The sequence below is a fragment of the Tachyglossus aculeatus genome, chromosome 4 (genome assembly GCF_015852505.1).
Source record: "Tachyglossus aculeatus isolate mTacAcu1 chromosome 4, mTacAcu1.pri, whole genome shotgun sequence".
Lineage (NCBI taxonomy): Eukaryota > Metazoa > Chordata > Mammalia > Monotremata > Tachyglossidae > Tachyglossus > Tachyglossus aculeatus.
In genome coordinates, this window is record NC_052069.1 from 55,919,214 (window position 1) to 55,944,059 (window position 24,846).

General features: G+C 44.8%; 1 protein-coding gene across 3 annotated transcripts in view; it reads left to right on the top strand.

The window, feature by feature from the left end:
- The window catches only part of LOC119926793 (uncharacterized oxidoreductase ZK1290.5-like), a 252,733-nt gene that overhangs the window by 92,851 nt on the left and 135,036 nt on the right, over nucleotides 1–24,846 (top strand). The window lies entirely within an intron of this gene.

Genomic DNA, 24,846 nt, shown 5'->3' on the forward strand with positions numbered 1-24,846 from the left:
TATTATTATTATCAACAAAATTGAAACCATCAGGCATAATCTCCCTAAAATCTCCCCTGTTCCTCTCCAAAACCCCCATCCTAGTCTACTCTCCCTACGTAGTAAGTTAAGATGAAATCTCTCACCTCCTCTCTAAATCTACTACCTCCACCTATGCTTCTGACCCCATCCCTTCATACCTTTTTAAAACACTTGCCCCCTCCCCTCACCCTCTCCCTTCTTCCCTCCTTGACTGTCATCTTCAACTGTTCACTTTATAATGGCTTCTTCCCCACTGCTTTCAAACATGCCTATGTATCCCCATCCTATAAAAACTCTTCCCTTGACCCCATGCCTCCATCCAGTTATTGCCCCATCTCCCTCCTACCATTCTTCTCCAAACTTGAGTGAGTTGTCTACATCCACTGCTTCCAATTCCTATCCCCCAATTCTCTCCTAGAAATCCTCCAATCTGGCATCCATTCCACGGAAAGAGCCCCTCTAAGGTAACCAATAATCTTCTCGCCAAATCCCATAGTCCTTATGCCAACCTAATCCTTCTAGATCTCTCAGCCACCTTTGACACTGTAGACCACCTCCCTTTCCTTGAAATGTTATCCAAACTTGGATTCACTCACACTATCTTCTCTTGGTTCTCCTCCTATCTCTCTGACCCCTCCTTCTCGGTCTCTTTTGCTGGCTCTTCCTTTTTCTCCCACCCTCTGACAGTAAGTATCCCTCAAGGCTGAGTTCTAGTCTCCCTATACACCCAATCCCTTGGAGAACTCATCACTTCCATGGCTTCAATTACCGTTTCTGTGCAGATGATTCCCAAATCTAGGTTTCCAGATCTAACCTCTCTCCTTCCGTGAAATTTCATATTTCGTGCTGCCTTCAAGCATATCTACTTGGATGTCCTGCCAACATCCCAAATTGAACATGTCCAAAACTAAACTCCTTATCTTCCCACCCAAACCCTGTCCTCCCAGCCCTTTCCCACCACTGTAGATAATACCACTATCCTCCTGACCTCACAAGTCCATATCTTTGGCATTGTCCTTGACTGACTCATCTCTTTTATTCCACCCACATATTTAATCTGTCACCAAATACTGTCAGTTCTACCTTCACAACATTGCTAAAATCCACCCATTCCTCTCCATCCAAACTGCTACCATGCTGATCCAAGCACTTACCCTAACCCGCCTTGATTACTGCATCTGCCTCCTTGCTGACCTCCTGGCCACCTGTCTCTCCCCACTCCAATCCATATTTCACTCTGCTGCACAAATCATTTTTCAACAAAAGCACTAAGTTCATGTCTCCCTACTCCTCAAGAACATTTTATGTCTGCCCATCCACCCCCACATCAAACAGAAGCTGTTTGCAATTGGCTTTAAAGCATTCTACCAGGTTGCCCCTTCCTACCTCACCTCACTAATCTTCTGCTACAGCCCAACCGGCACACTCTGCTCCTCTAGTACCAGCTTACTCACTGTGCCCCAATTTTGTCTATCTTACTGCCAATCCCTTTCCCACGTCATCCCTCTAGTCTGGAATTTTCTCCCCCTCCATTTTTGCCAGACCACCATTCCCTCCACCTTCAAATCATTATTAAGGTCCCATCTCCTCCAAGACCCCTTCCCTGATTAAGCCCTCTATTCCCAGCTTGCTCGCTCTTCTGCAACATCTATACACCTCAATCAGTGACCTTTGGACACTTGATATTCTTCCCACCCGCGACCCCACAGTATTTATGTACATATCTTTAAATTATATATTATAAATTACTCATTTATTCACATTAATGTCTATCTCCCCTCTAGACTGTAAGCTCGTTATGGGCGGGGAATATGCTTATTCTATTGTACTGTACTCTCCCAATCACTTAGTATAGTGCTCTGCAAATAGTAAGTGCTCAATAAATAAAATACATTGATGGATTGCCTGTGAAATGCTCATAAACTGATATAGAGTTTCCGATTCAGAAATACAGTGGAGACTGCTTGGAATAAGCTCTCAAGGCATTAGCCCTTGTAAACATTGGGATTTTCAAGAATGTGACTATCGCGAGCCCGTTGTTGGGTTGGGCTTGTCTCTATTTGTTGCTGAATTGTACTTTCAAGGCACTTAGTACAGAGCTCTGCGCACAATAAGTGCTTAATAAATACGATTGAATGAATGAATGAATGAATAGCAGAATGACTGTTTTTTAGATGAGGAAATCAAAATATGAAGACATTTACCAGAGCATAGGAAATCTCTCTCTATCCGTTTCTCCATCCCTTCTCTCTCTGTCGCTGCTGTCTCACTGTATCACTCTGCTCTCTCATTATGCCCAAATTGTCCAAATTCAATAATGAAATTTTCTTCACCAGAATATTTAGGGTTACTGGGTAGGGGAGAAGGTGAGCGTGTGTAGTGTTTGTGTATGTGGTGCTTGAATCCTTGTTTTCTAAAAACAAAGCTTTTGCTTTGGAGCTGATTTACTGGAGAAGCAGAATGGTCTAGTGGATACAGCACACAACCTCCTCATCTCCCACACACACTCTCCCCATAAATCTGTCCTGTTCCCCCACAGAGACCTCTGCTCTTTTGACCCTATCTAATATTATCAAGTGCTCATGCACCATTTAGTCTCCACACCCAAACTATCCTCCCTTGACACAAATATTGACACCCTCAACACTAACCTCTCCACTGAACTCATCTCATTCATTCCACTATCCTTTGGCCAATCTTATACCACTAACCCACAGCTCTGGATCACCTCCACAAAACACTTCCTTTGCTTCTGTGCACAAACTACAGATTGCTACTGGCAGAGATCCAGCATCAAGCTGACCTCGCCTATCTCTAATTCATCCTCATCTGCTTCGACTCTGCCCTCACCTTCATCCAGAAACATAATTTCTCCATCCTTGTTGACTCCTATGCCCATTTCCCTCATCAGTTGTTTCAGATGTTTAACTCCTTTCTCAAACCCCTGCCCTCCCAAACCCCCATGTCTTGCACTGAATGCTCAAGCTGCGGAGTGCTGTTGGTGGAAATCCAGACATCTGTCTGATCTTGTCCACTTTAAATTCACTCTTACCTGTTTCAATTTGGCCCTCTTCTCTCTCTGACAACAATACTTCTCCTTCCTAATTCACTCCCATATCCACTGTCCCTTCCAGCTGTTCCAAACATTTAACTCTCTCCTCAAACTTCCTGTCCCCAGCCCCCAACATCTCTTTCCCCTAATAACCTGGCCACATACTTCATCAAAAAATGGAAACTATCAGGCAAACTCATTCACTCAAATAGCTCAACTACCATCTCTATGCTGATGATTCCCAAATTTGCATCTCCAGCCCTGATCTCTCCCCTTTTCTGCAGTCTCGCATTTCCTGCTGCCTTCAGGACATCTCTATCTGGTTGTCTTACCAGCACCTCAAACTTAACGTGTCCAAAACAGAACGGCTTATCTTCCCACAGAAACCTGTCCTCCCCATGACTTTTCCATCACTGTAGGCAGCACCACCCTCCTCCATGTTTCGTAACCGGTGTTATCCTTGACTCATCTCTTTCATTAAACCCACATATGCAATCTCACCAAATTCTGTCAGTTCACCCTTCACAACTTTACTACAATCTGCCTTTTCCTCTCTATCAGCTACCATGCTGATCCAAGCACGTATCCTTTCCTTCCTTGACTACTGTATCTTCCTCTTCACTGACCTCCCTGTCTCTTGTCTCTTCCCACTCCAGTCCGTACATCACTCTGCTGCACCGATCATTTTTCAAAAAAAGTTCAGCCTGCTCATGGTTGCCCATCCACCCTTATATCATCAGAAACCTCTTACTGTTGACTTGATATCACTAAATCAGCTCACCCCCTCCTACCTTGCTTCAGTTATCCCCTACTACAGCCCAGTCTGCACACTTTGCTCCTGTAGCACTTGCTTACTCAGTGTTTCCTGATCTCATCTATCTCGTCTCTGACCTCATTTCCATATAATAATAATAATAATGGTATTTGTTAAGCACTTACTATGTGCAAAGCACTGTTCTAAGTGCTGGGGAGGTTACAAGGTGAACAGGTTGCCCCATGGGGGGCTCACAGTTTTAATCCCCATTTTACAGATGAGGTAACTCGGGCACAGAGAAGTTAAGTGACTTGCCCAAAGTCACACAGCTGACGGTTGGTGAAGCCGGGATTTGAACCCATGACCCCTGACTCCAAAACCCGTGCTCTTTCCTCTGAGCCATGCTGCTTCTCATATGTTTCTTCCATATCCTCCCCCCACAGCCTGGACTTCTCCCCCCACCTCCATTTATGCCAGACCACTGCTCTCCCCACCTTCAAAACCTTATTAAGTTTAAATCTTCTCCAAGAGGTCTTTCCCAATTAAGCCCTCTTTCCTCCAGATCCCTCTCCCTTCTGGGTAGTTTATGCACTTGTATTTGTGACCTTTGAGCATTTTATATTCACCCCACCCTCAACCCCACAGTACTTCTGAAAAGATCTATAAATTATATATTATAAAACATTTACTTATAGGAATGTCTGTCTCCCCCTCTAGACTGTAAGCTAGTTGTGGGCAGGGGATGTGTCTGCCATCTCTGTTGTACTGTATACTGTATACTGTACTGCGTTTAGTAGAGTGCTCTGCACATAGTAAGCATTCGATAAATATCACTGATGATGGTAATGACCTGGCCATGTACTTTATTGAGAAAATTGAAGTCTTCAGGTGTGAGCTCCCTAAAATCTCCCCTGTTCCTCTCCAGTCCCTCTCTCCTCCTGCCCCTTTTTCAACTATCCTATCAACCCCAGTGGTTTTGCAAAAGAAAAATTGCTTCTTTTCAAAATCTACCCCACCCCCATTAAATCTCCAGTGGCTACCAGTCAATCTGCTCATCAGGCAGAAACTCCTCACCATCAGCTTCAAGGCTGTCCATCACCTCGCCCCCTCCTACCTCACCTCCCTTCTCTCCTTCTACAGCCCAGCCCGCACCCTCCGCTCCTCTGCCGCTAATCTCCTCACCGTACCTCGTTCTCGCCTGTCCCGCCATCGACCCCCGGCCCACGTCATCCCCCGGGCCTGGAATGCCCTCCCTCTGCCCATCTGCCAAGCTAGCTCTCTTTCTTCCTTCAAGGCCCTACTGAGAGCTCACCTTCTCCAGGAGGCCTTCCCACACTGAGCCCCTTCCTTCCTCTCCCCCTCGTCCCCATCTCCATCCCCCCATGTTACCTCCTTCCCTTCCCCACAACACCTGTATATATGTATATATGTTTGTACATATTTATTACTCTATTTATTTATTTATTTATTTTACTTGTACATATCTATTCTATTTATTTTATTTTGTTAGTATGTTTGGTTTTGTTCTCTGTCTCCCCCTTTTAGACTGTGAGCCCACTGTTGGGTAGGGACTGTCTCTATATGTTGCCAACTTGTACTTCCCAAGCGCTTAGTACAGTGCTCTACACACAGTAAGCACTCAATAAATATGATTGATTGATTGATCCCTTCACACCTTATAAAAACACTTGCAGCCACACTTCTTCCCTCCTTGACCACCATCTTCAACTGGTCACTCTCCAGTAGCTTCCTCCGCACTGCTTTCAAACATGCATGTGACTCCCCAGTCTAAAAAAAGCCTCCCTTTTCCCCACGACTCCCTCCAGTTATTGCCCCATCTCCCTTCTGCCATTCCTTCCTAAATTCCTTTAGTGAATTGTCTAAACCCACTTCCTCTTCTTCAATTTTCTCCTCAACCCCTGCCTCCAATCTGGCTTCCACCCCCTTCACTCAATGGATACTGCCCTCTCAAAGCTCAAAGGTTCCTTGTCAAAGGAGATGGTTTCTACTCAGAGAAGCTTTATGGCTCCGTGGAAAGAGCCCGGGCTTTGGAGTCGGAGGTCATGGGTTCAAATCCCTGCTCCGCCAATTGTCAGCTGTGTGACTTTGGGCAAGTCACTTCGCTTCTCTGTGCCCCAGTTACCTCATCTGTAAAATGGGGATTAAGATTGTGAGCCCCACAGGGGACAACCTCATCACCTTGTATTCCCCCACTGTTTAGAACAGAGCTTGGCACATAGTAAACGCTTAACCAAATACCATCATTATTATTACTTCATCCTAATCCACCACAACCTCTCAGCTAATAATATTCATTTGTATCAATGGCTGTTTCCCTCTCTAGACTATAAATTCCTTGTGAGCAGGGAACGTGCCTATCAACTATCTTATGTTGTGCTCTCCCAAGAGTTTAGTACAGTGCTTTGTCACCGTAAGTGCTCAATAAATACGATTGATCGATTGGTTGATTAATTCGTTGATCGATTGGCATCAGGAAGCCTGGATTCTAATCCCAGCTCTGCCACTTGCCTGCTGCTTGACCTTGGGCAAATCACTGTACCCCAATCTCCTCATCTGTAAAAATGGGTAAAAGATACCTGTTCTCCCTTGCCCTTAGACTGTGGGCCCCATAGGGAAGGTATCTTTGGTCTCATCTACTTATAGTGCATCTTCTGAGTGCATACATAGCAAGATTAACAAATGCCACAATCATGATTGTCTTTAAAAAGTCTTATCATTTCCTGAATTGCTTTTTCACCTTTTCTGCCTGCAGAAAAAAGACTTTCGCATCGAATGTGTCGAAAGCGGGAGAGGAAGGGCACGTTAAGTGCAATCTATATTAGCATGTTTTTGGGGTGAGGCCTCATGCACAGAGGCCCTGCTATGTATCAATCAATTCTCAGGCAATGTGCAGTGAGAACCTCCAAATAAGGCAATGTTTGCAAGTAAATTTCTCTTTGTTCTCTGAAAATTCATGAAGAGATCACCCTGCTCCTTGCGGGCAGGGAACATGTCTACAGAGTCTGTTCTATGGTACTCACCCAAGTGCTTAGTACAGTCCTCAGTAAGTGCTCAATAAATACGATTGATTGATTGACTAATGCTAGTTGCCCCGCTGTAGCACTCTTTAGACTGCTTAACCTTTGGAGTCCAGCCTGAAATTAATTTTAGTTGAAAACACAATATGCAAATCCACGTCTAGCTGGGAATATACCAGTTTCTTGGACTTGAGGAGTACAATGTATTAAAAACTTCAACCCCGGGTCCAGATTCTGAGCCCCTTGAGGGGCAGCATTCATGGCTGCATCTTTTGCACTGGAAATGATGTCCTTTATTGGGCAGGGCCAAAGGAATCAGGGTGAGAGTCGAGCACCCCGCCAGTTCAACGACTGTGAAACAGACACCTCACGGAGTCGGGTAGGCCTCTGAAAAGGCCTGTCATGAGTCCAGACTGGGACAGTACGGCCCCGGGATCGCGGGGGCCCGAGTCCAGTCAGGGTGACGCTGTGGGATTCTTCCGGCTGTAGCACGTTCACATAAACACATACTTCCAACAGCTCACGGGAACAATCGTCCACTCCCCCGGTCCCAGACAAGCGCAGCCCGGCCCCCACCACAAGTCTTGGTTTGGGTCCAGCTCGGACTCTCCATTCCTGAGGCTTGGCTTGGGCCCAGCTGCAGAAGCCAGTCACATCTCTCTGGAGAGAAGCAGCTTAACTCAGTGGAAAGAGCCCGGGCTTTGGAGTCAGAGGTCATGGGTTCGAATCCTGGCCCCGCCACATGTCTGCTGTGTGACCTTGGGCAAGTCACTTAACTTCTCTGAGCCTCAGTTACCTCATCTGTAAAATGGGGATTAAGACCGTGAGCCCCATGTGGGATGACCTGATCACCTTGTGTCCCCCCCAGCGCTTAGAACAGTGCTTTGCACATAGTAAGCACTTAACAAATGCCATCATTATTATTATTATCTCTCATACAGGGTATGTGTTCTCCAAGATTCTCGGCAGGGGAAAAAACGGGCACAGTTGTTACAGCAAGCAATCTGTCAAGAGGAAGAGGCTTCAGGTGTAATGTGTTGTTTATGGCAGTTGATCGCTTCTTAATAGCCTAGTCATAATGAACCAGGGTTACTTGAAAGATCCAACTCTAGGCAGGAGGGTGGGGAGGAAGTGGTTGGCGGCCTTTTTTTTTCCAACTAGTAGCTACTTGCCTCAAAGAAAACTAAATGAGAAAATCTCTTAAATTGAAACTGGAGTTAAAGTTGTGTAAACACATGGCTTTCTCCCCCTATTCTGCCCCCTGATTGCCCATCTGGTGTTTTACATCGTTGTTTAACTATTGGCTATTTCTTCCCGACCTCTGTAATTTTGATTTAAACAATAGATGATAGACTCTGTCATTAGAAGATGAACCTGGGAGCTACGCTGCCATCTCCAGTTTTTTTGCTGGGTAGTGTACCTTCTCTCCCCCTCTCCCTCTCTCCCCAAAAATCACCGTCCCCTCCCCCTGATGAACTTCCTTGGAAGAGGGCCACAAAATAGAGAGAATCCTGGCCAAGGGGTTAAGAACAGCCCACCCTAACTGCTTGTCTAAAAGAGTTTAAAAAAGTGGAAAGTTAGCGTTGTCCTAAATATCCTCTTTCGGGAATCCATTATGCGTGAAAGGGGGACGTAGGCTCATTTGCAAGACCTCTGAATGAACTTCATTCATTCTGTACTTGGAAATGTCTATTCAGCCGCAAAGAGAAACAATAGTTACAACCTAATTTCTTTGGCGCCAATACCAGCAGAGGAAAAAGCCAAAGATCATTATGAAAAATGGGAGTAACTTTTCTCTGGTGATTATATAATTCCACATTCCCGGATGTTGTCTGTGGAATTCTATAATACTGTTTTCAAACGGTGGTAAAATGGTTCGATACTGCTGTATTCGTTTCACATTTCAGTGCACAGTAAATAAGGTTCTTTCAGAAACAGCGCTGCCCCAAAATAGTACATTAGTTACAATCACTGCAGTGAGGAAGATACACTGTATGTCCTTTGAACGCATAGTATTCCTGATAGTTCATTCATTATACTGTCTTAGTGATAATCCAAGAAAACTTTGTGTTTATCCCTTTTAGAAATAAAGAAATAATTTTATTTAATTTTGAAGGAGAGATGAAAAGACGGAGGAATCTTTGCCCGAAATGACAGGAGCACAATACAGGTGCCCCCTCAGTTCCTTTCCATACATGACCTGGTAGTTGAATTGTCTACTCAATAATAATAATAATGATGATAATGATTGTATTTATTAAACACTTCTATGTGCCAAGCACTTTTCTAAGCGCTAAGGTAGATACAAGGTAATCAGGTAGTCCTGCAGGGGGCTCACAGTCTTAATCCCCATTTTACAGATGAGGTAAATGAGGCACAGAGAAGTTAAGTGACTTGCCCAAAGTCACATAGCTGATAAGTGGTTGGAGCCGGGATTAGAACCCACATCCTCTGACTCCCAAGCCTGTGCTCTTTCCAGTAAGCCACGCTGCTTCAATAATAATGATGGTATTTGTTAAGTGTTTACTATGTGCCGAGCACTTTTCTAAGCACTGGGGTAGATGCAAGGTAATCAGGTTGTCCCACATGGGGCTCACAGTCTTAATCTCAACTTTACAGATGAGGTAAGTGAGGCAAAAAGAAGTGAAGTGGCTTCCCCAAAGCCATACAGCTGATCAGTGGTGGAGTCTAACAGAGGTTAGAACCCACATCCTCTGACTCCCAAGCCTGTGCTCTTTCCACTGAGCCACACTGCTTCAATAATGATAATGATGGTATTTGTTAAGCACTTACTATGTGCCGAGCACTGTTCTAAGTGCCGAGGTAGATACAAGGTAATCAGGTTGTCCCACGTGGAGCTCACAGTCTTAATCCCCATTTTACAGATGAGGTAAAATGAGGCACAGAGAAGTTAAGTGACTTGCCCAAAGTCACACAGCTGATAAGTGGTTGGAGCTGGGATTAGAACCCACATCCTCTGACTCCCAAGGCTGTGCTCTTTTCACTAAGCCACGCTGCTTCAATAATAATAATGATGGTATTTGTTAAGTGCTTACTATGTGCCGAACACTGTTCTAAGCACTGTGGTAGATGCAAGATAATCAGGTTGTCCCACATGGGGCTCACAGTCTTAATCTCAATTTTACAGATGAGGTGAGTGAGGCAAAAAGAAGTGAAGTGACGTCCCCAAAGTCACACAGCTGATCAGTGGCGGAGTGTAACGGAGACTGCTGTTGGGTAGGGACTGTCTCTATGTGTTGCTGACTTGTACTTCCCAAGCGCTTAGTACAGTGCTGTGCACACAGTAAGTGCTCAATAAATACGATTGATTGATTGATTGATTGATGACCTCTGACTCCCAAGCCCATTCTCTTTCCACTGAGCCACACTGCTTCACCTACTCAAGCCAAAAGTAGGAGAGGATCGTGGCAAGATGAAAAGCCTGCTACCGCCCACCAAAATCTCTACCCTTCTACTTCTTCCTCAATTCTCTGGTGCTTTCAGATGAAGTGAGAAACTCCACTCCACTGAGAAGGCGGTTGCAATAGCTGCCGTTAACACTAGAATCTCAGTTTCACCGCTAGCTAAGAGTGTGGGTTAAATAGTCTCCCACTAATTATCAAGAAAGCAAATGAACTTGTAAAAGTGATTTAAGAAAAACTTCAGAAGTACACAGAGATGTTCAGAAGGATTTGGGCTGCCACAAGATACTTTGTAAAGAAAGAAGAGTGCCAGCACTAAGAAGGGTATTTGACACAAAGCAAGTGCTTAACCAATACCATTAAAAAAAAGGAAGAAGGCTATCGCTCAATGTAAGGTGGACACATTTTTCATAAAGTTGAAAAATCATTGCCACATTCAGCTGAGCAAGCTTCTACCTCTGCAGTCTCCAACGAATGCTAAAAATCATATTACCACTCCTTAGTCAACGTGATGTTATTCTTGATATTACTTTGATGAATGCTGGCAGGGATTGCATCTATCAGGTCTGTTATACCGTACTCCCCCAAGTGCTTAATACAGTGGTCTGCACACAGTAAGTGCTCAATAAATACCACTGATTGATTTAAAATAATTACATAGTATTTTTCTAAAGGTTCTGGATTGGATTCCAGTTTGTAAAATGTGTGAGGAAAATATACCTTTGTGACAGTTTTTCATGATGCATTCATGTTTCCTTGTGTGCCTGTAGTACTACCTGCATTCAAATAATGCTTGTGGCAATAATCCAGGAAAGAGAGGACCCAGAATATAAGAAAAGAAATGCTATCACTAGATCACCTCAGTGTAACATTTTTTCAAACGATATTTTTTATGTGCTGGGCACCGCTAAGCACTGGGACAGATACAAGGTAATCAGGTTGGACACAGTCCCTAGCCCACATTCATTCATTCAATCATATTCATTGAGCACTTACTGTGTGCAGAGCACTGTACTAAGCGCTTGGGAAGTACTAATCAGTAACATATGGAGTCAGTCTGTACCGAACAACGGGCACTCACAGTCTTAATCCCCATTTTACAGTAACTGAGGGAGAGAAGTGAAATGATTTGCCCATGGTCACACAGCAGACAAGTGGCAGAACTGGGATTTGAACCCAGGTCCATACGCTATCCACTAGGCCAAGCAGCGTGGCTCAGCGGAAAGAGCACAGGCTTTGGAGTCAGAGGTCATGGGTTCAAACCCCGACTCCGCCACTTGTCAGCTGTGTGACTTTGGCCAAGTCACTTAACTTCTCTGGGCCTCAGTTACCTCATCTGTAAAATGGGGATTAAGACTGTGAACCTCCCATGGGACAACCTGATCACCTTGTAACCTCCCCAGTGCTTAGAACAGTGCTTTGCACATAGTAAGCGCTTAACAAATGCTATTATTATTATTATTATTTCCCATATCCATCCAACCCAGTATTCTCTCTTTGGTAGTAGCATCAGGATGCTTGGAAATATCAATGGTACTTATTGAGCGCTTACTATATACAAAGCACTGTGCTAAGCACATGGGAGAGTACAGTACAACAGAGTTCACAGACAATTCCCTGCCCACAACAAGCTCCCAGATATTAATATAGATAAGTAATTTTTAATATACAATAAGCAAGGTGGCTTAGTGGAAAGAGCATGGGTTTGGGAGTCAGAGGACATAGGTTCAACTAATCCCGGCTCTGCCACTTGTCTTCTGTGTGACCTTGGGCAAGTCACTTAACTTCTCTGGGCCTCAGTTACCGCATCCATAAAATGGGGATTAAAAGTGTGAGCCCCACATGGGACAACCTGATTACCCTGTATCTACCCTAGCATTTAGAACAGAGCTTGGCACATAATAAGTCCTTAACAAATACCATAATTATTATTATATATTCATAAGGGCTATGGGGTTGAGAACGGAGTGAATATCAAATGCCCAAAGGTCACAAATCCAAGGCAGAAATAAGGCAGAAGGGAGAGGGACCCTGGGAAAAGTGGGCTTAATTGGGGAAGGCCTTTTGGAGGAGGTGTGACCTTAATAAGGCTGTGAAGGTGGGGAGAGTGGTGGTCTGGTGTATATAGAGGGACAGGGAGTACCAGGCTAGGGGGAGGATGTGGGAAATCAATCAGTCAATCGTATTTATTGAGCGCTTACTGTGTGCAGAGCACTGTACTAAGCGCTTGGGAAGTACAAGTTGGCAACATATAGAGACAGTCCCTACCCAACAGTGGGCTCACAGTCTAAAAGGGAAAATGGTTGGGGGTGAGATAGATGACATAGGGGCACAGTGAGTAGATGGGCACTAGAGGAGCAGAATGTGCAGGCTGGGCTGTATTAGAAGAAGCAGCGTGGCTTAGTGGATCGAGGATGAGCTTGGGAGTCAGAGGTCATGGGTTCAAATCCCAGCTCTGCCAATTGTCAGCTGTGTGACTTTGGGCAAGTCACTTAACTTCTCTGTGCTTCAGTGACCTCATCTGTAAAATGGGGATTAAGACTGAACCCCCTATGGGACAACCTGATCATCTTGTAACCTCCCCAGCGCTTAAAACAGTGCTTTGCACATAGTAAGTGCTTAATAAATGCCAGCATCATCACAGTACTAAGCTCTTGGGAGCATTTAATTTTAGAGAAGTAGCGTGGCTTAATGGAAAGCACATGGGCTTGGGAGTCAGAGGTCATGGGTTCAATTCCCGGCTCCACCAATTGCCAGCTGTGTGACTTTGGGCAAATCACTTAACTTCTCTGGGCCTCAGTTACCTCATCTGTAAAATGGGGATGAAGACTGTGAGCCCCACATGGGACAATCTGATCACGTTGTATCCTCCCCAGCGCTTAGAACAGTACTTTGCACATAGTAAGCGCTTAACAAATGCCATTATTATTATTATTATTATTATTATTATTATTATTATTATTATTATTACCTTGGGCAAATCACTTTTCTCTGTGCCTCAGTTACATCAGCTGCAAAATGAGGAAAAGAGTGTGAGCCCCATGTGGGACTGGTACTGTGTCCAACCTGATTTACTTGATTCTACCCCAATGCTTAGAACAGTGCTTGGCACATAGCAAGTGCTTAACGAGTACCATTATTAATTATTATTAATAATTATTAGGAAATCAGTGAGGCAAAGAAAAAGGGGGCAAGCTGAAAGAGCATTTTAAAGCTGGTGAGGAGTTTCTGTTTGATGCCGAGGTGGATGGGCAGCTATTAGGGGTTCTTGAGGAGTGTTGATTGGCATTCTTCCTTATTTTTAGGGATTAATGAACTAACATCTTTCATTTTCTCTCTATGTTTCCATTTTTCCCTTCCGTAAGCATTATTTATTTATAATCCATTATGATAGCCAAGCCTCTCTTGGGCTGGCTTGACTGCCTATGATAATGATAATATGATATGATAATAGGTAAATATTTTCTCTATGAAGAATTGTTTCCTCTAATTTATATTGAACCTACCACCTTGAAGCTACAGCGGGTGGCCCATGTTCTATTTTTGTGAAATGTGGTCAACAGCAATTCCGTGTTCATCTTGTCCTCCGATTTCATGATCCTTCTTCTCATCCTGAAAGTTCTTTCATGCCTTTGCTCAACTTGGTTACCTTTCTCTGTACCTTCTTTACTTCTTATTATGCCCTTCCTAAAATGCTTAAAATGGACTTTCTACTTCAAATTAAAAATGTAGCTAGAAATTAATAATGTTATTTTTACTTTAAGGGCCTTGTGCCATTTAATATGTGGCTAATAAAATGCCTAAAGATCCCTCGCTAAGATGAACTGTGTAAATTTACAGTATCAGTGTTCTGCACCCAATAAGCACTTAATAAATATTATTATTAGTATTTGCATAGAGAGTATCTGTTATTAATATTTTGCATGGTATAGCTCTTTCCTTCTGTATATTAGAGATTACACTTTTCAAGCTTTCTCTTCTCCACTATTACTATTTAATACTAAATGGGTGGTCACCGTATTCTAGATACTATACAAAATGGGAAGCCATATTCCCTTTCAAATGATCAATCAGTTAGTCAATCAGTGGTATTTATTGAACGCTTCCTGTTTGCAGAGTACTGAACTAAGCGCTGGGGAGAGTTCAATGCAATAGAGGACTTGAAAAAAGCACGAATGCTTTAAATGTACAGAAATCTCATCAAAAATAAAGGTTCCGTGTTAATGTGTGTGTTGTCTCCCGGCTGTCACTGAAGGGGCGGATGTATCAGCGAACACGAGACCGCAGCGTTTAGCAGTGGGGGGCATTTCTTGGAATGAGTTTTTGTGATGGCCCAGTGCTTTGCACATAGTTAGTGCTTAATGCATGCTATTATTATTATTGTTATTATATGACCATCTGCTTTTGCAGGAAGTGCTTCCTGTGTGCAGAGCACTATCCTCATCGTAAGTGGTATTTATGGAGCACTTACTGGAGAAGCAGCGTAGCTCATTGGAAAGAGCGTGGGCTTGGGGGTCAGAGGTCATGGGTTCTAAGCCTGACTCCGCCACTGGTCAGCAGTGTGACTCTGGGCAAGTCACTTCACTTCTCTGGGCCTCAGTTCCCTCATCTGTAAAATGGGGATGAAGACTGTGAGCCCCATGTGGGACAACCTGATGACCTTGTATCTCCCTGGTGCTTAGAACGGTGCTTGGCATGTAATAAGCGCTTAACAAATGCCATTATGATTATTATGTACGGATCACTGTATCCCCCCTAGTGCTTACACTGGTGGGGGGACGTGGGAGAGGAATTTTGTTTTGTTGTCCGTCTCCCCCTCCTAGACTGTGAGCCCACTGTTGGATAGGGACCGTCTCTATATGTTGCCAACTTGTACTTCCCAAGCGCTTAGTACAGTGCTCTGCACACTTTAAGCGCTCAATAAATACGATTTAATGAATGAATGAATGGAGTTGGTAAACTCGATAATAGTAATAATAATAATAATGATGGCATTTATTAAGCGCTTACTACATGCAAAGCACTGTTCCAAGCACTGGCGAGTTTACAAGGTGATCAGGTTGTCCCACATGGGGCTCACAGTCTTAATCCCCATTTTACAGATGAAGTAACTGAGGCACAGAGAAGTTAAGTGACTTGCCGGAAGTCACAAAGCTGACAAGTGGCAGAGCCAGGATTTGAACCCATGACCTCTGACTCCAAAGCCCATGTTCTTTCCACTGAGCCACGCTGCTTCTCTGCCCACAAGGGGTTTACATTCATTCATTCATTCCATCGTATTTATTGAGCACTTACTGTGTGCAGAGCACTGTACTAAGCGCTTGGGAAGTACAAGTTGGCAACATTTAGAGATGGTCCCTACCCAACAGTGGGCTCACAGTCTAGAAGGGGGAGACCTACGAAGGGGAAGCCCTAAGTCTGGTCCCATAGAGGGTTCAGTTCTTCACTCGCAACCCTGGAGGGTGGGTGACAGTAATAATAACGATGATAATAATGATTAAGTGCTTACTGTGTGTCATGCACTGTACTAGGTGCAGGGGTAGATTCAAGTTATTCAGGTTGCACACAGTCCCTGCCCGACATAGGGCTCGCAGTCTAAGTAATAGAGAGAACAGGTATTGAATCCCCCTTTTACCCGAGTTCAAGTTTCAGCTCCATCACTGGCCTACTGTGTGACTTCGGACCAGTCATTTACCCCCTCTGGACCTCAGTTTCCTTGTCTATAAAATGGGGATGATAGGTTGTAAGCCCTATGTGGGGCAGGAGCTGTGTGTCTGATCTTAATCAATCGATGGTCTTTATTGAGCACTTACTGTGTAGCCAAACTGTGTTATACTGTACTCTTCAAAGCACTTAGTCCCCTCTCAGGGTCGTACCTGGGGAGTTTCCAGTAGTCTACCAGTCTCGACTAAGGGAGAGAGAGTCAAGCAGAGGCATACTCATTCCAATCCCAGCTTGGGCAGTGGGTAGCGAGTGGAAGGCAATCTGCTACAAGTCAAAACTCACCCATGTTGGGCAGCAACAGCATGGGAGAGAGCCGAGGGCGAGGACTCAAGTTTACTGTGCGGAAGGAGGCAATGAAAAATCACTTCCGTATTTTGACCAAGAAAACTCTACGGATACACTGCCAGAATGATTGCAGATGGGGCATTCAGGCTAGCGGGGGAGGCAGACATTAAAATAAAATACAGGTAGAGGAAATGGCTAAGTATTAGGATATGTACATAAGTTCTGTGGGACTGGGGCTGAGGTGAGCGTCAAAGTGCTTAAGTGGTGCACACACACAAGTGTCCAGGACATGTAGACGGGAATGAGAATAGGCTGGGGAAATGGGGCTGGGCAGGGAAGGCTTCCTGGAAGAGATACTATTTTAGTATGGCTTTGAAAATGGAGAGAGTGGTGATCTGTCGGATATGAAGGAGGAGGGAATTCCAGACCAGAGGGAGGATGTGGGCAAGAGGTTGGCAAAGAGGCAGATGAGATAGAAGTACAATGAGTAAGTTGGTGTTAGAGAAGGGAAATGGCCAGGCTGGTTGTAGTAGGAGATTAGCAAGTTAAGGCAGGAGGGCGAGAGCTGATTGCATTAAACCCAATGGTAAGAGGTTTCTGGTTGATGTGGAGGTGGAAAGGCAACCACTGGAGGTTTTGGAGGCGTGGGAAGACATGGACAAGATGCTTTTGTAGAAAAATGACCTGGGCAGCAAAGTGAAGCGTGAACTAGAGAGGGGAGAGATAGGAGACAGGGAGGAAAGGGAGGAGACTGATGCAGTAGTTAAGGAGGGATATGACAAGTGCTTGGATCAGAGAGGTAGCATTTTGGATGGAGAGGAAAGGGTGGATTCTAAAGATGCTACGAAGGTACAACTGGTAGAGTTTGGCAATTGTCTGAATATGTGAGTCGACTGAGAAAGATGAGCCGAGGTTGTGGGCTTGTAAGACAGGGAGGATTGTGTTTTCAAGAGAGGCAGCGTGGCTCAGTGGAAAGAGCAGGGGCTTTGGAGTCAGCGGTCATGGGTTCAAATGCCGACTCTGCCAATTTTCAGCTGTGTGACTTTGGGCAAGTCACTTAACTTCTCTGTGCCTTAGTTCCCTCATCTGTAAAATGGGAATTAAGATTGTGAGCCCCCCATGGGACAACCTGATCACCTTGTAACCTCCCCAGTGCTCAGAACAGTGCTTTGCATGTAGTAAGTGCTTAATAAATGCCATTATTATTATTATTATTATTCTACAGTTAACTTGTTAACTGCTAACAAGTTAACGAGTTAAACTTAGCAAGTTAAGTTTGGGAAGTTGGCGGGACCCCCAAGAGGAGATGTCCCAAGTCAGGAGGAAATACAAAATTGCAAAGGTGAGAGGTCAGGGCTGAAGAGGCAAATTTGGGAATCATCAATGTAGAGCTGGTAGTTTAAGTCATGGGAGCGAATGACCTTTCCAAGGCAGTGGGTTTAAATACACTAGAAGGGGATCCCATACTTAACCTTGAGGGACCCCCACAGTTAGGGGGTTGGGGGGCAGAGGAGGAAGTTGCAAAAGAGACTGAGAAGGAGTGATCAGAAAACTAGGAGGAGAACCAGGAGAAGACAGTGTTAGTGACACGCCAACGATGGATAATATTTCTAGAAGGCAGTGGTCCACGTTGTTGAAGATAGCTGAGAGGTATAGGAGAATTAGAAGAGATAGAGGCCTTTCTACCTGGAAAGAATGAGGTTATTGATTACTGTAGAGGGGGTAATTTTCAAGAAGTGAAGGAGGTGGGAGTTAGATTGGACTCTGCACACAGTAAGCGCTCAATAAATAGGATTGAATGAATGAGTGAGGAAGAGAATTGGAGGAGGGGATGTGGAGGGGGCTGGTGTAGCCAACTTGTTCATGGAGTTTGGAGAGGAAAGGTAGGACAGAAATGGGGTGTTAACTGCAGGGTCAAGGGAGGGGTTTTTAGGATGGGGCTAGAAAGGTATTGTCCATTTTCAATTACAGACATATATGTAGTGAGCTTTTGAATGGAAGTCTGTGGGACAAATTTATTTTTTCACCCAATGTTTTCAGACATCACATATACATAGGCAGTCATAGCTTTCTTTCAAAGGTGTGCCCAAGTTATATGGGAGCAATTAGCCCCAAAGTTTTTTTCCAAAATGCATTTTCTTTAGAATGCTCTGAAATAGTAAGCTTGTTGTAGGCAGGGAATGTATCTGTTTATTGTTGTATTGTACTCTCCCAAACTCTTAGAACAGTGCTTTGCACACAGTAAGCACTCAATAAATACAATTGAATGAGTGAACAAACGGTGATATATCAACAGCTTTTCTTTCAGTCAAATATTTCAGATAGCTGATGAAGTTCAAGATTTGATCTTTTCAAAAATATCTCCAAATCTGTCACAAAGCATGTGAATGTAAGCTCTCTTAAATATTGAAGATTTTCTTAACGTTTAATGCCCTCTGCGTCGGCTGCCTAATGTTGAATTATTACAATTGTTAAAATTAAAAATATATTAGTCTCCTTCATACTGGGCACTTAGGATTATAAAGGTAATAGAGAAATTGATGACTAGTGCACAAGAAACTACAGTCTATGGAGAAAAGGACAAGCACATCCTATAAACTAACATCTGAAACTTATAACTGGGCAGGGAACGTGTCTACCAACTCGGCTGTATTGTACTCCCCCAAGCTCTTAATACATGGCTCTGCCCACAGTATGTGCGCAAAAAATTGGTAACTTACCTTTCTTTCTCCCTTACCACGTCTCCAATCGAGGAACAACAAAGTCCCCTACATTCTAAATATTCACAAAAGCTGAACTCCCTGATTCACTTGCCACCCACTTCTGTCAGGGAGCAAGGCTCGGGTGCCATGGTGACAGGCTGTTTCCCTGGGAGAGCAGGGCCAACACTTAATCCCCAAATGTCCCAACCCTGAAGTCAGAGACTTTGTGCTACACTCTCTATTTGACTCACCTCTTAAATGGATTGTAAGGACCTGAATATTCTAAAGAAGTTAGATATTTTGGAAACCCAATTACACATATTGTCTTAACAGGTCTTACTGTTGCTAGCAGAAAAGTGCTTTTCTTGTGTGGTTTTTTTTTCTTCTCTCATTTCTTCATTTTATTCTGTTCCCTTTGGGAGCCATAGTCCCCCAGGGAAATAAATCCTTGCTGTCATCCCTCAGTTCCTCAACTCCATCTCTATAATAGATGCTGTTTCTTCTACTTACCTTTGCGCTCCTCAGTGGTTGTGCTATTCCTCATTGTTTTGGTGGGAGGGAGGAAGAGAATAATTCTTAGAGGCCCTTTAATCTTAATTTTAAGATGACTTGATCTGGGCGAAACTCAACTTCAGATGAGTCGGGGTCACAATGAGGAAGGGATGAAAATCAGATGATAATAATAATAATAATAGCATTTTTCAAGCACTTACAATATGCCAAGCACTTTGCCAAGAACTGGGGTAAATGCAGGATAATCAGATTCAAGATACAAAATACAAGACAATCCTAATCACAATCCCTGATTCACTCAGGGTTTGCAGTCTAGGAGGTAGTAGAAACCAGAGATGAGCAGAGGCAGGAGAGAAATCGAAAATGGGAAAGAAAACACAAAGGGATAGAAAAAGAAAAAAAAAAAGATTGAAGAGAGAAATGCCAGCAGCGAAAAAAAGAGACTTGGAGAATAATGGGCCAAAGAGAGATGATTCGTTATCGTATCACAACTACTCAATTATCTCAGCCTCCTTGGTGGTCTCTCTGACTCAATCAGTGTGGTATTTATTGAGCACTTTCTGTATGCAGAGCACTGTACTAAAAGATTGGGAGGGTACAATAAATTAGATAGACACAATCCCTTCCCTTAAGAACTTTTTACTCTAGTTGGGGAGATAGACATTAAAATAAATTACAGAAGCACATCTCTGACCTCTTCCTCACATTATTTCCAGCACCCGGAATGTCTTTCCTTGCAAATCCATCAGAATCCTCAAATCATCTCTCTCAAGCAGCCCACATATTCAATCAAATTCTGTTGACACTACCTTTACAACATCTCTAGAATCCACCCTTTCCCCTACATCCAAACTACCACTGTGTTGGTTCAGGCACTTACCATTTCTTCCTTGACTAATGCATCAGCTTCCTCCCTGCCTCCTGCCTCTCCCCACTTCAATCCTTCACTCAGCTGAACAGATCGTTTTTCTAAGAAATGTTCAGCCCATATTTTCCCAATTATGTCAGTTTCCCTAGTTAAAATACTAACTCCTTGTGGGCAGGGAATATGTCTTGTGCTTCTGACGTGCTTCCTAATTGCTCAGTACAGTGTACTCTGGAGAAGCAGCATGGCCTGGTGGATGGGCCTGGGAGTTAGAAGGACCCGAGTTCATTCATTCATTCAATCAATCGTATTTACTGAGCGCTTACTGTGTTCAGAGCACTGTACTAAGCACTTGGAAAATACAGTTCAATAACAAATAGAGACCATCCCCGCCCACAATGGGCTCACAGTCTAGAAGGGGGGATAATAATAATGGTATTTGTTAAGTGCTTACTATGGGCCGAGCACTGTTCTAAGCGCTGGGATAGATACAGGTGTATCAGGTTGTGCCACGTGGGGCTCACAGTCTTAATCCCCATTTTCCAGATGAGGTAACTGAGGCACAGAGAAGTTAAATGACTTGCCCAAAGTCACACAGCTGATAAGTGGCGGAGCTGGGATTAGAACCCACGACCTCTGACTCCCAAGCCCATGCTCTTTCCACTAAGCTATGTTGCTTCTCTGCCAGTTTTCTGCTGTCTGACCTTGGGCAAGTCCTGTCACTTCTCTGGGCTCAGTTACCTCATCTGTAAAATGGGGATTAAGACTGTGAGCTCTATGTTGGAAAATGACTGTTTCCAAACCAATTTGCTTGTATTCACCCCTGTGTTTAGAACAGTGTCTGGCACCTTCATTCATTCATTCAGTCGTATTTATTGAGCAGTTACTGTGTGCAGAGCACTGTACTAAGAGCTTGGGAAGTACAAGTCGGCAACATAAAGAGACGGTCCCTACCCAACAACGGGCTCATGGTCTAGAAGGGGGAGACAGACAACAAAACAAAACATGTAGACAGGTGTCAAAATTGTCAGAACAAATAGAATTATAGCTATATGCACATCATTAACAAAATAAATAGAATAGCAAATATGTACAAGTAAAATAAATAGAGTAATAAATCTGCACAAATATATAGAAGTGCTGGGGGGAGGGGAAGGAGGTAGGGCAGAGGGGGGGAAGGGGAAGAGGAGAGGAAAAAGGGGGCTCAGTCTGGGAAGGCCTCCTAGCACATGATAAGCGCTTAACGAATACCACAGTTGATCAATCATTTTTTAATTACACTGTAAGGTCATTGTGGGTAGGGAATATGTCTTCTATATTGTTACATTATACTCTCCCAAGTGCTTAGTACAGTGCTCGGTACACAGTAAGCGTTCAATAAATATGATTGACTGACTAATTACAGTGCAATCTATCAATCAATCAATTGTATTTATTGAGCGCTTACTGTGTGTAGAGCACTGTACTAAGCGCTTGGGAAGTACAAGTTGGCAACATAGAGACAGTCCCAACCCAACAGTGGGCTCACAGTCTAAAAGGGGGAGACAGAGAACGAAACCAAACATACTAACAAAATAAAATAAACAGAATAGATATGTACAAGTAAAATAAATAAATAAATAGAGTAATAAATATGTACAAACATATATACATATATACAGGTGCTGTGGGGAAGGGAAGGAGGTAAGATGGGGGGATGGAGAAGGGGACGAGGGGGAGAGGAAGGAAGGGGCTCAGTCTGGGAAGGCGTCCTGGAGGAGGTGAGCTCTCAGTAGGGCCTTGAAGGGAGGAAGAGAGCTAGCTTGGCAGATGGGCAGAGGGAGGGCATTCCAGGCCCGGGGGATGACGTGGGCCGGGGGTCGATGGTGGGACAGGCGAGAACGAGGTACGGTGAGGAGATTAGCGGCGGAGGAGCGGAGGGTTGGGGGTGGGCTGTAGAAGGAGAGAAGGGAGGTGAGGTAGGAGGGGGCGAGGTGATGGACAGCCTTGAAGCCCAGGGTGAGGAGTTTCTGCCTGATGCTCAGATTGATTGGTAGCCACTGGAGATTTTTGAGAAGGGGAGTAACATGCCCAGAGCGTTTCTGGACAAAGACAATCCGGGCAGCAGCATGAAGTATGGATTAAAGTGGGGAGAGACACGAGGATGGGAGATCAGAGAGAAGGCTGATGCAGTAGTCCAGATGGGATAGGATGAGAGCTTGAAAGAGCAGGGTAGCGGTATGGATGGAGAGGAAAGGGCGGATCTTGGCAATGTTTCGGAGCTGAGACCGGCAGGTTTTGGTGATGGCTTGGATGTGAGGGGTGAATGAGAGAGCGGAGTTGAGGATGACACCAAGGTTGCGGGCTTGTGAGACGGGAAGGATGGTAGTGCCGTCAACAGAGATGGGAAAGTCAGGGAGAGGGCAAGGTTTGGGAGGGAAGACAAGGAGTTCAGTGTTGGACATGTTGAGTTTTAGGTGGCGGGCACACATCCAGATGGAGATGTCCTGAAGGCAGGAGGAGATGCGAGCCTGGAGGGAGGGGGAGAGAGCAGGGGCAGAGATGTAGATCTGTGTGTCATCAGCGAAGAGATGATAGTTGAAGCCGTGGGAGTGAATGAGGTCACCAAGGGTGTGCGTGTAGATCGAGAACAGAATGGGACCAAGCACTGAACCTTGGGGAACCCCCACAGTAAGGGGATGGGAGGGGAAGGAGGAGCCTGCAAAAGAGAATGAGAATGAACGACCGGAGAGATAAGAGCACAGTTTTCTTAGTTGTTATCAATCAATCAATCAATCGTATTTATTGAGCGCTTACTGTGTGCAGAGCACTATACTAAGCGCTTGGGAAGTACAAGTTGGCAACATGTAGAGACAGTCCCTACCCAACAGGGGGCTTACAGTCTAGAAGGGGGAGACAGAGGACAAAACCAAACCTATTAACAAAATAAAATAAATAGAATAGATATGTACAAGTAAAATGAATAAATAAATAGAGTAATAAATACGTACAAACATATATACATATGTACAGGTGCTGTGGGGAAGGGAAGGAGGTAAGACGGTGGGGATGGAGAGGGGGACGAGGGGGAGAGGAACAAAGGTGCTCAGTCTGGGAAGGCCTCCTGGAGGAGGTGAGCTCTCAGTAGGGCCTTGAAGGGAGGAAGAGAGCTAGGTTGGCAGATGGACAGAGGGAGGGCATTCCAGGCCAGGGGGATGACGTGGGCTGGGGGTCGACGGCGGGACAGGCGAGAACAAGGCACGGTGAGGAGAGTAGCGGCAGAGGAGCCGGGGGTGCGGGGTGGGCTGGAGAAGGAGAGAAGGGAGGTGAGGTAGGAGGGGGCGAGGTGAGGGACAGCCTTGAAGCCGAGGGTGAGGAGTTTCTGCCTGATGCGCAGATTGATTGGTAGCCACTGGAGATTTTTGAGGAGGGAAGTAACATGCCTGGAGCGTTTCTGGAGAAAGACAATCCAGGCAGCGGCATGAAGTATGAATTGAAGTGGGGAGAGACACGAGGATGGGAGATCAGAGAGGAGGCTGATGCAGTAGTCCAGATGGGATAGGATGAGAGCTTGAACGAGCCGGGTGGCGGTTTGGATGGAGAGGAAAGGGCGGATCTTGGCAGTGTTGCGGAGCTGAGACCGAGAGGTTTTGGTGACGGTTTGGATGTGAGGGGTGAATGAGAGAGCGGAGTCGAGGATGACACCAAGGTTGCGGGCTTGTGAGATGGGAAGGATGGTAGTGCCGTCAACAGTGATCGGAAAGTCAGGGAGAGGGCAGGGTTTGGGAGGGAAGACAAGGAGTTAAGACTCCCCAGGGACAGGGGCAGGGATAGGGGCCATGTCTAATTTTCCCACCTATGTATTCTCTCCCAGCACTATGTACAGGGATCTGCACACAGTAAGCCCTTAATAAATGCTATTACTGCTACTACTGAAGGCTCTCTATAACTACCTTACTGTCGTTGGGAAGCAGCATGGTCTAGTGGAAAGAGCATGGCCCTGGGAGTCAGAGATCTTGGGTTCTAATCCCAGTTCTGCCACTTACATGCTGTGTGACTTTGGGCAAGTCACTTAATTTCTCTGTGTCCCAGTTTCCTCATCTGCAAAAATGGGGATTCAAAACCTGTTCACCCTCCTACTTTGTTTATGAGACTCATGTGGCATGGCTCAGTGGAAAGAGCACGGGCTTGGGAGTCAGGGGTCATGGGTTCAAATCCCTGCTCCACTGCTTGTCAGCTGTGTGACCTTGGGCACGCCACTTAACTTCTCTGTGCCTCAGTTCCCGCATTTGTAAAATGGGGATTAAGACTTTGAACCCGCCATGGGACAACCTGATTACTTTGTATCCCCCAACCGCTTAGAACAGTGCTTTGCACATAGCAAGTGCTTAACAAATGCCATCATTATTATTATTATTATGTGGGACCTGATTATCCTGTACCTACCTAAGCACTTAGTACAGTACCTGGAATATAGTAAGCCCTTAACAA